Source organism: Leuresthes tenuis, unplaced genomic scaffold (genome assembly GCF_036924035.1).
Source record: "Leuresthes tenuis unplaced genomic scaffold, fLeuTen1.0.hap1 SCAF_8, whole genome shotgun sequence".
Taxonomy (NCBI): Eukaryota; Metazoa; Chordata; class Actinopteri; order Atheriniformes; family Atherinopsidae; genus Leuresthes; species Leuresthes tenuis.
In genome coordinates, this window is record NW_027325362.1 from 2,977,248 (window position 1) to 2,996,554 (window position 19,307).

Genomic DNA, 19,307 nt, shown 5'->3' on the forward strand with positions numbered 1-19,307 from the left:
CCACATTTTTAAAAGCAGACAGAAAGGAATGCATGGTGAAAAACCTTCTCTTGAATACCACCACGACTAAGGAGCTGATCTTTAACTCCAGAAAGAAGAAAACGGACATTCAGCCCCTGATCCTCAGAGGGAACAGTGTCAGAATTTCACTTTCTGGGGGTCAACATTCAAAACCACCTGATCTGGAGCGGCAACACCATCTTGGGCATCAAAGGCACAGCAAAGACTGCTCCTGCTGCAACCATCTGCCACAGCAACTGCTGGTGTCCTTCTACCACAGCTCCATAGAGAACATATTTAGTTACTGTTTCTAGTCAGTAAATTACAATAAACAACTTCTGGGACTACACAGGTGGATTTGTGAGAGTTAAAATGGACTAAAATGTGTACCTCTCCATGTAATGGCTTCTTCAGATATTATTTCCTGTTGTTGCTTTGATGCATCTGCCATGGTGTCTGTCTAACGCGTTATGAGGTTGGCAGTATGTGACGCAGAGTCATAAGTAGGGATGCACCGATCTTCTTTTTTCTCCTGCGATACCGATGTCTGAGGTTTAGTATCGTCCGATCCGATACAGAAAAACAGCACGGAATTATGGTAACAAATGGTAAGTTTCATTGTGTGGAAAAGACCGGGATCAATATTTGGTGCCAGGCAACATCATACTTGACTTAAACATTTCTTTCCTATTTTTTAAAAACAAATAAACAGATATAAATGTACTGAATTACTTATTTATCTAATAATTGTGCACCTGTCTTAACCATAACAATATAACAAGTGTAACTGGTTCAGTCAGTGCAATTAGGGATTCAAAATCCAACGTAAAACAAAATTAATATTTAATAATGAAAGTGCTGAAATTGAGAAAAAAACAATACCTTTGCCAGCTTGGTTAAAACTAAAAAAACTAAAAAATTCGAGGTAGTCTCAACTTGACAAGATTGGCCGATATGGATCGGCCCATTGTCACGATACGCAATCTAGAATTTTCTTCAATATCGCTACCGATATGAATATCGGATCGTTGCCTCCCTCGTCGTAAGGTAACACATTTTGATAAGTAGATGAACTTGTCAGCATTTGGGCTTATATGGATTTTTTTGGCACTTGAGACCTTTTATTTGAAAGATGCTTAACAGGAAAAGGGGCAGAAGGTGAGGGCCTGAGAGAGCCTCAGCTGGGACAGAAACAGGAACAGAAACCTTAGTATCTGTACAGGAGGCACCCGCTCAACCAGTTCGGAGAACCAAAACATGTAATTGTAAGCTATTTTTAATTGAACAATAGAAAGACTTTCCAGGTGATCCATAAGACGACCAAAACAAACTCCAGTGAACAATGTTAACTCAACCAACTGGCATCCTCCTGTAAATGTTGCACATTTCACACTCATAGATTGTAGACAACCAAAAGAGGAACTTTAATGATAGCAGAACACATGCTGCCTTGTTTTTCCTTTCAACATCAATGATATCTGAATCTGACAGATAAGTTACCATCAGTTATTCCGTGTTAATAAGTTCAGACAGATTCAGTTTTTACCACAAGGTGGTAAAAATGAGCTAAATGTGCTGTTCTGTGAAACTCACCACACAGTTAAGCAGGCTCCATGTCACAGACAGCATAAAATCAACCGTAATCTGTATCAGTGATGTGATTATGTTAAATATGGAGTATTTGGAGTAAACTGTATAAAAATTTAAAGCTTAAACACAAAAACATTTTTAATAAACAGGTGGACATAAGTTACAAACTAATGATTACACTGAAATAAATGAGTAGAAATTTTACAGGCTGCAGTGATTTGTCAAGTTGTTTGTTGAGACAGAAGCACTGCATTCTTGAGTAGCTGCACACATGGAAACAACAAGAAACAAACTGTAACAGCATGTGTTCAATTTTACATGCCACACGTATCTTAGATGGTAAAATGAGACTGAACGTCTATTTGCTACTGTACACTAGTTCATACCATCAGGGGCCATGTTGGGTGTAATGTCTCGCCCAAGGACAGTTTGGGCGCACCGGGATCAAACTGACAACCTTCTGATTGGCTGCCCTGACACAAAAAAAAACGTTGTCATAAAATAGTTCAGTTTTTACTTAAAGTCAGTCTGACAGACTTTACAGACTGTGTCTATGTACAACTGTGTTGTTCAAGGGGCGGAGACCCAAAGAAGTGCCACCATTTCCTTCTTTAAAACTCACTCTAAAAATATGAAAGTACGACACTTCTCATTTGAGCACCTGGAGAGTTGAGCTGGAAGGCATCCTGAGGCAAGTAAAGCTGATGTTTACTCTCATTTACTTTGTCTCTTGTTGAACAGTTAAGAGGAACCTGCCTCATAAAAAGGCCAAGTCAGAGGGATGATATGAAGCCAGTAAGAAGATAAAGTTTCTCATTAAACTACCTATGCAAAGAAGAGAAAATCCCATGAGAGATTAAAACGGTTGGTTTAGTTTTTCACCACAAAAATGTTGTTATTAATAAGTTGAGTTTGATTCCAGTATTAAATTATATGTTTATTGTTTGAGGGAAGTGACCATATACAGCTCCAGTAAAAGGTTTGGAAATACCTGCAAAATAAATTAATCACTATATTCCAAAGAAAAGGATAACAGATATTTCTGCAGCGTAACCTGTATGATAAAGTCTCGTCTTAAAATGTTTTTTATACATTTTAGATTTCTGTGGCTAGAATGCAGCTGAGAAATAACCAAATACTTTTTACTGCATTGTTCTCCCAGCAGTTAGTAAAACTGAGTTCAATCGGTGGAAAATTGAAGACCTATCAAATGCAGTCACTGTTTTTATTTGTCGTGTATTGCATTCTTTGATTATTTTTTTAACGACTCGTTTTTCTCCTCAACATTGTCCTACGGTTCATTTACACCAAAATAACTTTTTATTTTTCAGTAAGTTTTTTACAGGGAAACAACTTTCATTCATTATATAATTTTTTCATAATTTCATGTCCTGAAGAGACAGTTTTTACCTGCTGTAATTTCCACAATCTTCATGTCCTGTCAACAGGTCTTAAAGTGGAGGTTATAAAATGGAGGGCTCTGACACCACTCCATCAAACACAGACCAGCTAAACATGGAGCACGATGTTCTTTATGCGGTGATGTGGTTCAACATCCGTGTCTGCCTTCCCTTCACTTTCCTGATCATCGTGTTGTGTTACTTTGTAAGTAAATAACAACTTACATTCATAGCAATCTCTGTGGTGATTTCAGGAATTAACTAAACATGCGCAGGGTTTAAGGATAAAAACAGAATTTTTACATGATTGTTGAAATGAAGTCACTTCCTTCAGTGTACAGAGATACTGTTCAAAGTTCACAGTATCGCATTTCCACACAGAGTAGATCATCTGATTTTTATTAAGTTATGAAAGGAATAGGAAAACTTCTCAGTTTGTTAATTCTCTTTTGCTAAGAACACTAATAGAAATGTAATATTGCATTTGGACAAACTAACATCTGATTTTTCTTTTAAAAGTGCTGAGAAATAAATAAGAATTAATAAATAAGATTTCATCCCTTTAACTCCTAAAGTAGCGATACACAACACCAATTTTTAAAAAGTTGTGCATTTTTGTGTGAAATATGAATAAAATATGAATAATGTTAATATTTTGAGATCTCAGAAACTAACGTTTTACTCAAACTGAACATAGAAAATACTTTAATGTTGGAAGTGAAACATATTTCTATTTAGCTGAAATCTGAAACAAAACTACATAAAAGAAAACTTTAGTGAAGATGCAGCTCAACACTCAGTTGATGCACGCAGTACAGAGTAAAGTACATGCTTTTAACAGCAGTACCGTGACTGACTGAACATTTCCTGCAGGTGCGAACAGATTATGCTCCCGTCTACTACATAAACCTCCTCGTCGCCAATCTAATCGAGCTCTGCCTTCAGGCTGTTTGGGTTTCAACATGGGATCATCAATATCCCTTTGATTCCATGTCATATGGAATGGTCAGTCTTGGCTTCAGGGCGTGCATCGCTCTGGAAAGGTACATCTTTCAGCATTATGTCTGATATGATAATGTGATGCAGCCTACACTTTGTGCAGTGATATTAACTATGTTACTCTTTTCATGTTCCAGGTATCTTTTCATCTCTAGGCCACTGTTGCAATGCATCAGGCAGAGAGACGGTTATGTGTTGGTCTGTGTTTTGGTCTGGGTGCTTCCTTCTGTTGTTTTCTATCTTGCTGAAGTCACTGACATGTTTTTACTCGTCCCTATCCTTGTTCCCCTCTTTGGCCCCGTCTTCATCATCTGTTTAATCGGGACCCTTAAATCCCTACCTGCTTCTACCTCTGTGCCTCCTGAGATAAAACGAAGAATTGTGGGAACTTTGGTTCTGTTTCTGCTTAATTACACTCTGATGATCCTTCCATCAGCCGTTTGTTATATTTATATGATAACTTTGGATCAATCCTATACCTTTTCTGGCTTTCAGATCTCTTATATCTTGTTTCACCTCAGTTATTCTGTGGATATGATTCTATTTGTTTTTATGCGTAAAGGACCTGTTGACAAACTGCTGACGTGTCTCTGCTGCTGCAGGATGGAAAACACTGCAGCAGATCATCAGTGTGAATGATGGTGGAAAAAGTAAAGAAAGGGCAATGTGGCAAATAGAAGGAGATAAATCAAATCAATCTGATCATTCAAAAAGAAAGAGATGAACAAAATCTCCCAAACAGTTTCCTGCCACTGAGAGTATAAAGAACCGTAGAAGTGCCACAGAGTCACATTTCTTCATGGTTCAATGTTCTTCATTTTGAAATGAATTACTTTATCGTGTTTATCAAGTCTTGATTAAGTTGGACTTTGATGTTTAACTTATATTTGAATGATTATTCATTACGATTTCCATGCAGCTATCAATAAAATTCTTCCCATTTTCATCACTTAGTCTCTATGTTCTCTTTCAACAACAGCCTCAAATCAATGTTTTCTTCTAAAGAGAAAACCCTCATTAAATCCATTTTACATCTACCACACAATTTTATGAGCTGTCAATTAGTTTTAAATGATTACTATATCTTTTTAATTTTTTTTCATTTTTGATGTGTCCTACTACAACTATGCAGATGACGCTCAGATCTACGTGTCACTGATGGCAGAAGAAGACGGGCCTGTAGATACTATTTTCTCCGGCTAAACTCAGACAGAACTGAAATCATTGTCTGTGGCCCACAGAATCAAAGAAAAAGCGTTATCAGTCACCTTGAGACTCTCTCTCTAAAACCTAATAATCAGGTCAGAAATCTAGGGGTAATATTTCGACTCAGAGCTGGACTTTAACAGCCACATTAAATCAAGAACATCTGCAGCTTTTTACCATCTAAAAACATTGCCAGAATCAAAGGAATAGTGTCTAAACCTCTTCCCTCTGAGTTGTGGAGGTAGGGAGAAGCTGTCAGACTCAAGATAAGCTGACTCCCAGGATGAGGGAGGCAAAGTGGACTTTTTAGACCAAATGTTTGGGTAGCACCACTGCTCTTTCAGTGAGTTGCGCCACACGATGACAGCTTGCCACTGCGCCAAGGAAAGCTCACGTTAAACTAAACTTTTTGCAGCCAGTTGACGAAGGGCTTCCATCCAGGAATAGAAGGCAAAATTAAGGAAAAGCTGTGTGTGTGAATTTCCTGATACAACTTTGCATTGATCCGTTCTGTCCTCACAGCACAGATAAGTCTGAGAGTGCAGCACAGTTTGGCTACATTGATGAACGACACGTCTGCTTATTTGTACTGCTCATGATCGTCTACTTTGATAATAACCGAAATCAACCTGCATTGATCGCTAAGCACATTTCTGGGATAACACCTACAAAACTGGACTGTCTCATAGACTTATTTCTCATTTGCAACCACATGCAAATATGTGTGTAGCAGTAAATATGAGTGGCATAGGATTTCATGAGCTTCATACAGTTTCTATGTCAATTTTTCCAAAAGTCACTAAAACTGTAAGATAAATGAAACAAAGTAAAGAGTAAAATATATACTATAGTTTTATAGTTTACTTAGTTAACAAAAACTCCTATAATTGCAGTCCGTTGAATATGACAAATTAACTCTTTGGTTCAAAATGTAATGCTTCATCCTCTGTTTCAATCATCTGCCCCCACTGACCTGAATGTTGTGCAATCAGAGAAAGAAAAAAGTGGCACCCAGATAACATCAGTGTCTTGTGGCTTAGACTAGGAGTGCTGTCAGACTCAGACGTCGATCTATTTAAGAGATAAAAAGTGGTAAAAAACTGGCTTCATGGTTCACATGGCTCAGTTAATTGAAGAAACTTATAAATAACGGGTGAAAAAAACCTTCAAACTGGATTCATGTGCTGTGTTTATAGGACTGGAACTCCTTGGAAGACCATCTGAAGAAGTCTTTCCTGCAGATAGTCGCTGCCAGACTGATAAAAAGTAATAACTTCTGGCTGTTTTCACACCCTGCAGGTGTAGATTCTCAGAAACATATGACCCATACAAGATTATTGCTGATTGGGCGGACTGTATGACACCGGTGTAAAGAAGTAGTTGATGACAAATTTTCCAACTCTGAGGGGCTGTAGGTGTATAGAGCTGTTTTACTATTTACACAATATTTTAAATGATACAAACCAAATTTCTCTTTTCTTTTTCTGTTAGAGACTTTTAAGTGAAGAAACATAACTGAATCATGAAGATTAATCTGCTAATTGTACCTGTGCACAGAATCTTGGGGTTTCTAATTCATTGCTCATTTGTCTCAGAAAGTAAGATTTCTTTCTGCCATAACTAAGCATTGAAGTTAGAGAGTAAAAGAGACTTAAAGAATGAAAGTGAAGACAAATGTACTTTGCTTTCAAAAGGAGATCGTTATCAACCTTTGCTTCGATCAGCTCAAATTGCACAAGACAGATCCAAGAGATAGGCCCATTTTTTCAAACTTTCTGGCTGTTTCTGTAAATACTTTGGTCTTTTCCGAAATAACACTCTATAAACAACAAGGATCATAGGAACAAACTTGATGATTTAAATTTAAATTTATTTTTTTCATCCTATTTGTAGCATTAAAAAGGTTGACTTTATGTTAAAATGCGAGAGCTAACTAAAGCTTACTCTTAAAGGATCATTTGTGGACATAAATGCAGGATAAGTCTTTTTGCTTCTGTCATTCTCAGGATGCAAAATCATATGTCAACTTCTTCTTTTGACTTCTTAAGAAAAGTCGATATAATCACACGTCACGTGCTGTGTACCATCTTAGAGGCACCAAATATATTGCCTCCATTGCTTCTCTCTCTGTTTGGATGGACTTTCTGCTGTGGAGGCCAGCCTTTGTCTACTAAGAGAAATGGGATCTTTGTCAACAAGAGTTAGAGACAGAGAATATGTTTAAGTTTCCTGGTTCTTATCAAGATGATAAGGAAGGACAATTTGTGGCTTAACTGAGCTCTTCAGTTTGGTTACAGTGGACTGGAGGTATTTCACCAGCGTTTCAGGTATAGTTTTCCTTGCAGGTTGTATGTGTTGGAAGAGGGCAAATGTCAGAAAGCATAATTTTTCAGCCAAATCCAGGAAGCCACCTGGGAGAGAATTTCTTTTTTTCTGCCAATACTGAAGGGCTGTTTTGCCCTGATATTTAGTCTTTTTGAGAATTGAACTGGTATGCTTTTATTTTTTATTCAACTTGATTGTTGTTAAGAGCTCTTTTCACTGAATTAACACCCCTTGATAATTAATTGGATGAAAAAGTGGCAGTGATAACAATGTCCGTACATGGTGAATTAAAGAGAAGGTGAAATGATTACAACTGCTTAAGCGCTTCAGGCTGCATCTTGCATGTCAATCTATAGTGAGAACTAATGTCTTTTTTAAAGTTATTTACAGGATGTATTAGATGTATTTCAAGGAAATTAGGGGTGGTGAAACTTCTTCTGCCTTCTAAGAAAAGTCGATATAATCACACGTCACGTGCTGTGGATCATCCTAGAGGCAGACTCCGGACGTTAACTTAACAGTGAAGACGTCTTGCAGACTTGACAATGTATGTTTTTATTAGAAAAGGTATCATAGACGAGCTTTTGGCCTCAATGTGTGGTAAAATGTTTAACAAGCAGGAGATGAACAGCATGAGTAATGACAACATGTCAGCTTCATGCAATGAGACAGTATAGATTTTACATTTGCTGTTCAGCAACAGAAAAATCGTACACAGAACAAATCTATTTTACCCAATGTCTTATTTTCTTCCTAAATATCTGTAAAAACGGGGGGAGGAGTCCTTTACCACTTTTGTCTGTCCACATTTTTAAAAGCAGACAGAAAGGAATGCATGGTGAAAAACCTTCTCTTGAATACCACCAAGATTAAGAAGCTGATCTTTAACTCCAGAAGGAAGAAAACGGACATTCAGCCCCTGATCCTCAGAGGGAACCGTGTCAGAGTTCCACTTTCTGGGGGTCAACATTCAAAACCACCTGATCTGGAGCAGCAACACCATCTTGGGCATAAAAGGCACAGCAAAGACTGCTCCTGCTGCAACCATCTGCCACAGAAACTGCTGGTGTCCTTCTACCACAGCTCCATAGAGAACATATTTACTGTCATTCTCCAGCTGCACAGCGGGACATAGAAAAGTGCTCCAGAGGGTTGTCACCACAGCCTAAACATCTAATATCCAGTTCTCTTCCTTCCCTGGATAAACTGTACAACTACCAAATAATGAAGAAAGTGAACAACATTCTCAGAGATTCGTCTCACCCCAGAGATTTTCTGCTTGAACTGCTGCCTTTGAGCATCCTTTTATGATTAGTGTAATATCGCTTACAGTTATGTGAGTGTAATGAGGTTCTGTGGTGTTTTAGATTCATTTTATTCTATAAACTGCTAATTATTTCTATTCTTATTGTATCTTATTCATTGTTTATTCATGTTGACCTTGTGATGACTAAATGTTTTTTTTTTTTTTAATCATGTCCTGTTATATAAAACCTCAGAGCTGAAACAGTTGGTACTTTATTTTTCACATGGCTGTAAGTTCATGCCAACACTTGTAGTTGAAATTATCAAGTTCTGTTTCAAAATTCCAGATAACAATCAGCAGAGGAAGAAAAAACTGTTGTGCAATTTTTCAGTCAGTTACTGTCACAGGGTGACTGCCAAAACACAGATAGGACTCAATGGCAGATTCAAATTCAGCGAGACTTAATTTTACACAAAGAGAGACTAGAAAAGATGCTGAATCTGTGTCCTGGGGAAACGCTGGAGAAGAGTCCAGAGCGGCTGGAGCATTTGTTCTGAGGAAACCGCGGCAGGAGGGAGAGGTAGCTGGAGTGTGTAATCCAGAGTAGCAGTGGGTGAGGCAGATCCAGAAGGCCGAGAGATATGAGGAATGCAAAGAGAACCAGGGAATCCGTAAAACTTGGGAGGACGAGGCAGAACTGAGGCTGGGACGAGGAGACAAGGTAAGGTTAACAAAATTTTCCTTTAGAACTGGAAACACTCAGGATTGAGCTGGCCAAGTTACCACAGAGATGGCAAAACAATCTGGCGAAGACTGGTGCTCCTGCTGATCCTTAAGAAGGGCTCTTGATTTTGGTAGATGCGCCACAGGTGTGTCAGCAGGCAGCCACCAGACTTCGCCCAGGTAACCGGGGAAACCTGCTCACCCAAACCAAGTCAGATCATGTCAGTTACAGCTTCACAGAGTTTGAAAGCAGAATTTATCACCATCTCTGGATAGACATGTTTATTCTTCATAAAGATAAACATGTGCGTATTTACATGTATATATGTATATTTATGTTTATGCATTTGGCAGAAGCTTTTACCCAAAGCGACTTAGACTGGAAGGAGGACAGGGTAAGGGATGCATACATCAGTCCAACATTTGAACATAAAAGTTAGTTGAACACCTAAATCATTAAGCTAGTCAGTGTCAATGCTACATCATTAAAGCATCAGTAGATACAATGTGTGACTGTGTATTTTATCGAAACAATTTGCTGCTGGTGTGTGAAGTTTGTGAGAAAGTTTCAGTGTTACTTTGTCAGATTTATGGGTTCTTGGTACAGAATAGGTTAAAGAACTAATGTGAAAGCAGTTCAAAGCAGTCAGTGGGCTTCATACAGATTTCTTGCAGATTATCTTCTCTCATCCAGACTCTAAACAATTGCTTTTTTGTTGTTTAGTTATTTCCTTCATTTTTTCACCACTTTGTAAGATGTATGTGGATATTACAGACATCATTCGATGCACTCAAATAGGCTAATGTATGATGAAATAGGTAATAACTCTTCGCTCAGTGAGGTTTTTAAGGAATAAAATTGATTGAAATTATTTCTAAATCTTTAAAAGTTAGCAGGAATAAGCTGTAGCGTAATGAGTCCCAGTTTAAAGGCACATAAGCACTCCATAATCCTTTTTATTAATGTTCCATTTTTCTGTTTATGTTACTGAGAAACGGGAATATCAGTGTATCTCTTCAATCTTCTCTCCGCCCTGTTGGATTTTACTTCCTTTCCTTGTCACAGCTGGGTTGCTTTGTTGATTGCCTCACTGCCTCTCATTTTGTAATCCCTCCATATGTGTATATCCTCCATGTGTGTCTTTGTTTTTGTGCCAGGTCTTTGTTTTTGTCTTGTTCTTTTGGTCCTCTGTGGGTCTTTCTTTCATAGTCATTCCTCTGTTCAGTATGTACTGCTTAGGCTGCTCCTCAGGCCTGTACTATGCCAACCAGGAACAGTGTTTTTTCTCAGTAACTTTAAATTCTGCTCTGCATTAGCATAATGCCGACTCTCTTCCTGCAATGGGTTGTATCACCATGGCAACTTAGGCTGGAAACCTCACTGGGTCCCGGGACAGGGGATCAACACCTGTATGAACTTTGCTTTTATTCTTTTAGAAAATTAATTCTACTGATTAATCGCATAAGAAAAGTAAAAAAAAATTAAAATAAGATATTGGTGTGGATGGTGGAAAGTCTGAGTTTGACTGCCTTAAACCGAAGTGGTAGATCAATAAAAAGATTCACTTTATTTTCAAAAAGTCTGGACTCAAAATTCGATCATTTGTTACAAAATCTTACAATAACAACATCACATGTTAAAATGTAAAACTTGAATTTGATGCCAGCAAAAAGTTGGGATAGTTCTCCATTATGCCTTTTGTTTTTAACTAATTTTCTAATGACTCTGAGTTATCCGAGACCACTTTGAACATTTTATTAATGTCTGGTTGCATAATATTAAGGTTCCTCAAACACCTGTTTTATTTTGTAGAATCCTTTTCATTTCATGTAAAGACCTCCAATCAGCTTTTTCTGAGGTCTTTTCCTTGACCTGTTGAAAAACGTCATTGGTTTGAGGAAAGACAACCAACCAAGCTGCAGCTCAGTGTGTCTAAATATTCTACAAAAAGTGCCTGAGATACTTTCTCTAAAGCAATCTGACCACACTGTTACACGAAAATGATGTCATATGTATCTTATCAGAGATAATCTAGAATATTACTTTAATATCAAAGTTCATAACTGAAAAAGGAAAGAAACATAAAAGAAAATGAAATATTATGATCATCCCGTCTTCATATCTATCCACATTAATCACAGTTAATACGAGTGGATGAAAATAATTGACTTCATTTAATAGTTAAAATTTTCCACAACAGTGGCTTTTTATCATGATTTGTTTTATCAGGAGATCGAGGATATGCTAAATATGATTTATTTAAATCAGATATCAAATGCATATCTGATATAATCATCTTAAAAGATGTGTGCGCGCACGGCCCTTCAGTCTTGTGCCACTTTATGGGCATTTTGGGCCGTTTCCTTTTACAAATTGCGGGGACAACTGACGAAAGAATTTAAGAAAATTCTTAAGAAGATATCGGTGTATTGCGTGAATGATGCGGAGTAGCAGTATGCACGGAAGATTCATTTAGGTATTGGCTTATTGAGCGTTTACCAAATGCTGCAGAACAACATTTCCTTTAAAGCATTTGTATATACATATGTAGGTAACTTTAACTACACTTAGCTTGATCAATACAGTTGATCCATATTAAGAGAAGTCTCCACCATACTGGCACTTGATTTCAACATTGTCTCGACACCATTGCAGCGTTAAAGAAGGATGTGGTTTTGCTGTGTCTTATAGTCGTGTTGCGTTTTCTTGAGGGATGATTTGCAATAAAACTATCTGATGATGTTCTTCCTGCCGAGTTTGACTGTCACTCTGATAAACATTACACAATCATGAGTCACGACATTAATTTCCTCAGAAAAACACACGCAGATAATCAGAAATCACATGTTACCTACCGTATTTCTGTGAGCTGTTAAATGAGAACACAGCATTGACACGGTGAACGGGACTGATTCAGATGTCAGCTGTCACAGGTAAATATTGTCACATAACTTTTTTAAATGTGCTATAAAAGCTATAAAGACAAAAAATGCTGTAAGTGGTGTGAGTGAGGATAGCTGTATAAGGTGATATCCTGTATAACTGACTTGCTCATTTCTGTGCTTGCACAGCAGCCTGATAAGGAAATATCTCTGAGAACAACAGGTTGTAAAACTAGGACTGCACCCACAACGGTCTTCTGAAAGTAACGCCTTATACCAGTACACACACACACACATAGAGGAAGAGATAAGATATTGACGCACACACATCTCATAAGGCGGAGACTGAACTCAAGTCTATATAACATCACACCCCTAGACAACGACAGAGCTTTTCCGTACTTTGTGCTGTTCGCATGCATTGTACTGAACTGCTCTCCGCACTTTGCAAACTGCGTAAATAAAACTGTGATGATTCTTATATCGTCTCCTCTGTCTTCCTCCTTCACTGCATCAACGGACTCGGAAAGAGGTACAGGTTAACCTCAACAATTTTGGGGGCTCGTTCGGGATGTGGTGAGGAGAGGACGGAGTTCATTCGGATAAAAGATTCCTTCACGGTGACAGAGACGGGACACGAGCCGGCACGTTAACACAGAGGTAAGCAGAACCTGTTTTATCAAACTCTGCACATTGAATATTTTAAAACAACGTGTCCTGTCCTGAAACTGGTGGTTGAATCAGCAAAAGACGATAAGAATTAATGTCGAGAACTGCGTAAAAAAAAAAAAAAAAAAAAAAAAAAAAAAAAAAAAAAAAACTATAAAAGAAAAGTGAATATAAAAAGAGGATTAAAACAGACTGTCTTTGGTCGTGGCGGACCCCACCGGTTGCCTGACGAGGAACCGGAAGCCTGAGAGGCTGCTGGGTTAGAGTCCCGGGGAGGTGAAGACACCCCGAATTCTACTGGGTTTGAGTCCCTGGGGTTAGAGTCCCCTAAAGTAGTATACTCTACGGAGTTGGGTTAGAGTCCCTTGAGGTTATACTCCTCATAAATTCTTGAAGTCTGTTTGGGGTTAGAGTCCCCTAAAGTAGTATACTCTACGGAGTTGGGTTAGAGTCCCTTGAGGTTATACTCCTCATAAATTCTTGAAGTCTGTTTGGGGCTAGAGTCCCCTATACTAGAGTACAGGAACAGGGTTCCTGAGGTATTTTTCTATAAGTGCATTTTGAAAAAGTTTGTGAAGATTTTAACGTGCTTTGTGTGTTTTTGTATTTGTTTGAGAGAAATAAGGAGAAGCGGGCTGTGGGAAGAATAAAATTCTGAGGTGTCTAAAGGTGAATGGGTGCATAAAACGGTGTCTTGACAAACTCGACAATCAGACAGAGGAAACCTAACGGTGATAACGTAATCTGTCTGAGCCATCGAAACCTAGCGGTGCTAACATAAGTGGCTTGGTTTGTCAAAAGGGTCAGTTGCTCGGGTGTTATGCCATACAAACTGACTGGCCGTTAATAAATCATCACCTTACAAGGCCTGTTGCTCGGACGTACGTCATACAAACCGGCTGGCCTCAGAATTTAGAAAAAGAGAAGTAAAATGGAGGGAGAGTTTGACAGGGAAATAGATGATGGGGGATGGGGCCCAGGTACGGGTGCCTGGAGGCCCCTCGAGCTGCAGTTAGAGAATACGTTAAAAGCAGCAGGGGCAGTGTTACCTAAAAAGGGTAGGGACAGGAAATTAGCCGACATAAAGGGACAAGTGGAACAATTGGTGAGATATAAGGGCAAGAAAATGTCAGACCCCGGTCCGTTAGGGGCCTGGTTGTGGGAAAAGGAGAAAGAATGTAAGGTGAGGAAAGAAGAGCTGGCAGAGCAGGGACAAAAGGCAGGTGTGCTGCAACGTTCGAAATTAAAAAAGGAGGCGAAAGAGCAGGAGGAGCGACGACGGGGCTGGTCTGAGCTGGCGGTCTTCTGGCAAAGTGTGAGACATCTCCATGAGAACGCAGGAAAACCAGGAGGCAAACAAATGGTAACTGCACCTGACACTCCTACATGGCCACCTCCATATGCACCGCCTGCTGCACCGACACCAGGGTTATATCCCACACTATATGTGACTAGTGGTACACTTCAGGTTGGATCCTCAGAAGAGACACTTGTAAGTGACAGGGTGACTGAAGCAGGTGCAGCCACTCCTACAGCATCAACCGCTGAGACTTCAGTAAGGACAGGGACGACGTCCAAATCCTCTTATAACCCCTTCACAGGTGATAACCTTTCGGCGCCCCCAGACCCATTCTCGCAGAGACAGGCAAGAGAACAGGCTCCACAGCACACGGTAAAACGAAAAGTCACACCACAGCCACGGAGGCAGGTCATGAGGGGAAGTGAGATTTCAGATTGTGAGGAGGAAGCAGAAGCAGCAGGGACAGCTTCTTTTCAAGGAAAGGGACAGTGGGAAGGTGAAAGACAAGAAGTACCAGTAAGTTTTAGCTTGGCAGGATCATGGAGGGAAGAGGAGGAAGATTCAGCCGTCAGGAAAGAGAGAGAGCTAGATGAGTTATGTCGGAGAGAGATAGAAGAGCTCTGTCAAAAAAGGGACGGACTGATGAGAAGTGTAGAGAAAGAAATGAAGGTGGCAGAGGAACTGACAGATACGATAGGCAGAAGAGTTAGCCAGCGCCGACGTGGTGAGACAATCCTTCCGGTCACAATGTACCCACTAACAGCAGTACCAGGACAAGGTGACCGGTACCGACCATTTACTATAGGGGACATACAGGCCATAGTGGAGAAATTACCACCTGTAGCCGAGGGTGGAAATTTGTGGCTCAGCAAATTGGATTCTCTGACGGCAGGACAGAAATTGGCATTGGGGGACTTTAGAGCTATTGCAGGACGATGCATGACGGGTGGGGACATGAGAGAAATTGAGACTATCGCTCATACAGACAGGGTGACAGATGACACCCCTTTCACGCATCATAGCACTGAAATAGGGAAAGCTATGAGAGAAAAATATCCACTACCTAACGCCACCGTAATGCCAAAGATGAGATGGGACCCCAAACAAAATCCCAGGGAGTATGTGGATCAGAGCAAGGATTTATGGTTGAAACACACAGGATGCCACCCAGGGAGAGCTGGAGCTCAGAGAGAGTGGTTTAGACAGGCTATACTGGAAGGAGTGCCGGAGAATGTCAAAACAGCCATGGTAAATAACCCGGACATGCTCGGTAGTGAATCCCATGTCTGGGAGAAACACTTAATACACCACCTCACCCGTGCTCAAGATAATACGCAGAAGGAACAGGATGACTTAAAAGAATTGCAGGTTCAGCTGTTAAAATTACAGTTAACGGAAGCTAGACAGAAATGTAATGATAAAAATAAAAAACAAAAAGGGGAAGCTGCGAAGGTCATGTTGGCTGCCGAGCCACCACAGGTTCCTGATTTATTTCCGGTCCCACCATGGGTACCGCAGCCCCCATCAGGCGGGAGAAGACATGGGGGAGGACCAATGTGGGGTGGAGGCTTTGGGGGAAGAGGTCGGGGACTAAGGGGCGGTACAGGAAGAGGACAGTCAGGGGAGACTCGTTGTTGTTATCTCTGTGGAGACCCTAATCATTGGATAAGAAGCTGCCCACATAATCCAAGAGCACAGAAAGGTGTGGATAGTGGTCCTCCTGGGAGAGGCAGGGGTCGCGGCTCCGGACCTCCTGTTACTGCACCTATGTATCCTCAACAGCCTTGGGGAGCAGCTGCTGCTGGTCAGTTCCCATTGTGGGACAATGGGGAGAACCCTGACCAGTCCGGTCAGTATTGACACACCCCACAGAGACTCTCAGACAGCATCACTACGGCAGAACCGATGCTGTCAGTTCAGATTGAGAAAAAAGATCTGCCTTTCTTGGTTGACACTGGAGCCACATGTTCCACATTGAAAGTTGTACCATCTGGTTCCCTGTCATCGCATACCATCACGCTTATGGGCTTCTCTGGGGAGAAAAAGACACTGCCGTTCACTAAGCCGCTACTCACCCAGGTGGGAAAACAGACTGTGACACATCCATTTGTACATTCACCTTCTGTACCGATGAACTTGCTGGGAAGAGATCTCCTGATAAAACTGGGGGCCACGATACTCTGCAGCGCCGATGGCCTGGTTGTTGTCATGCCTGATGGATCTCATTTGCCGTGCTCTGGACCGATGGAGAACATCACTGGTCAATATCTTGTGCAGCCAGTGAATGAACAATACGTGGACATATACTGGGGTCTATTACAGCCGGAAACATCTGAGCGGCGTGGTATCCTCTCGGCTTACCTCCAGTGGAAACCCTGGATTTCCCAACTCGAACCCTATGTCTCACCTCCAGATTCCCCCCATGTTACTCTATTCTATGATGGGTTACAGACAGATTGGTATCAGGAAAATTTTCAGGACCAACTTGAAGGTCGAGATTGGCAAATTAAGACACATAATATTTATGTGGCGCCTGAAGGCGTGGCGGCAGGTGTTGCCCTGACCTCTGCACAACTTCCCTGGTATATGATGGCAGAAGAAGCGGCCCCACATGTATCATTGGCATTACACCCACAGCATCAGGCAAAAGAGCTAGGGAGTATTGTTAAACGGGCACTCCTACAATCCGATTGGGTAAATACACAACTTCCACAAGTTCAGTATTCTGCGCAAGCTCGCACATATCGCATTCAGGTTTCAGGGGAAGATACAGTCACATTAGAGCATGCACAGATCTCTAGACATCATGGCCGTGAACGTACAGATCACGTGGAGGCGGCAGCTCTACTCGCCAGCCTCCCTGAACACCTATGGGCACAGGGTCCGACAGATGTTGGACAAGTTAAGTACAAGCCCATTACATTCCAGGTGCGTGAGGGTCCCCCTATTTGGATAAGGCAGTATCCTCATAAACCTCAGGCGGAAGAAGGACTTAGGGACACTATTGATGGCCTGTTACAAAAGGGGGTGTTAGAACCCTCGTCCTCAGAGTGGAACACACCCATTTTACCTATTGAAAAGAAAGGGACAGGTAAATATCGCATGGCACATGACCTACGGGCAATCAACGATATTCTCCTCACTCCTACAGTTCCTGTTCCGAATCCATATGTGGCTCTAACCAATTTGGATCCTAAACATGAGTGGTTTACCTGCATTGACTTGGCTAATGCATTCTTTTGTCTTCCCTTGGCGGAAGACTGCAGGCACATTTTCTCGTTTTCGTATCAGCACAAGCAGCTACAGTACACCAGGCTGCCACAAGGGTTCGCTTTGTCCCCAGGGATTTTTAACCAGGTTTTAAAAGATATCCTGAGTGATTGCCCACTACCAGAGCAGGTGACTCTCGTTCAGTATGTAGATGATTTGTTGTTGGCAGCGCCCACTGCGGCTCTGTGTTTGGAAGCAACTAAAAATGTCCTTTTACATCTTGCAAGAACAGGGTTCAAGGTCAGCAAAGCCAAACTTCAGGTTGCACGGCGGCAGGTAGTGTTTTTGGGCAGGCAAATTTCCCAAAAAGGAGCAGGGCTCTCCCCTCAGCACAGGTCTACTATTCTCCATCACTCTAAGCCAGTGAAGGTAAAGGACATGTTGTCTTTCTTAGGGTTGACGGGCTATAGTAGGACTTACATAGCCAATTACACCGGCTTAACTAGACCTCTGCGGGCCCTAGTGAAAGAACAAGGCATGCGCAACCTGTCAGCGACCCTGAATTGGACTCAGGAGGCGGAGGAAGCCTTTATTGCACTAAAACAGGCCCTCTCCACAGCAGCAGACCTAGCTATACCCGATTATAGCTTACCATTCTACTTGGATGTCTCTGGAACAGAACTTTGCACTAATGGCGTCCTGTTCCAGAGAAAAGGGGGTGAGAGAGTAGTACTAATGTATATCAGTGTGATGCTAGACAATATGGAAAAGCGCCATCCTATGTGTACACAACAGGCAGCAGGGATAGCAAAGCTCATTCAAAAAACTGCACACATTGTCATGGGACATCAACTGCACATTCTGACCACACATAGCGTTGTGGCCTATGTGAACTCACAGACTTTTACGCTGACTGCTCTGAGACAAAGACGACTGAGCAAAATTCTCGAGGCACCAAACCTGACTTTCACTCATGAAGGCATAAACATGGCAGATCAGCTAGGAACAGGTGAGCCGCATGAGTGTACGGACAGAGTGCAGAAAGAGGAGAAAGTACGACTGGACCTACAAACAGAACCGATACCAGGGGCCAGAGAACTGTACACAGACGGCTGTTGCTTCAGGGATGAACGAGAAGGACTGAAAGCAGCATATGCAGTTGTAGAGGACGTGCAAGGGGAACTGATCACACGACAAACAGAGAGACTGGAAGGACAGCAGTCAGCACAAAGAGCAGAAGTACTGGCAGTAATAGCAGCACTGAGGCTAGGGGAAGGGCAGGAAGTAAACATTTACACAGATTCAGCCTATGCAGCAGGAGCAGTACATGTGGAACTGAAACAGTGGTTGAGGGCTGGATTTCTAACCGCAACAAATAAACCCATCAGACATGAGGCAGAAATGAAAGAGCTAGCGGAGGCCCTACTACTCCCGAGCAAAGTAGCTGTTATCAAATGTAAGGGCCATGAGAAAAATGACTCACCTACAAAAAAGGGAAACGACGCAGCAGATATGGCAGCTAAAACCGCGGCAGGATATGTGGTGAAGGCGATCCTCATGTGCGCTGAGACAGAGAAAGACACAGACATGACCGCACTGATAGCTGAGCAAGCTGCGGCCTCTCCACAAGAAAAGACATTATGGAAAGCGAGAGGGGCGACAGAAGTACACGGCCTCTGGAGGGGCCCAGATGGACGACCTATACTACCTCCAGGGATCAGACAGACAGCGTTGGCGGAGGCACATGGAGTGGGAC

General features: G+C 41.4%; 1 protein-coding gene across 1 annotated transcript in view; it reads right to left on the reverse strand.

Annotated features, from left to right (window-relative positions):
* Positions 1 to 19,307, reverse strand: part of LOC140312735 (endothelial PAS domain-containing protein 1-like) — a 486,153-nt gene that overhangs the window by 314,690 nt on the left and 152,156 nt on the right. The window lies entirely within an intron of this gene.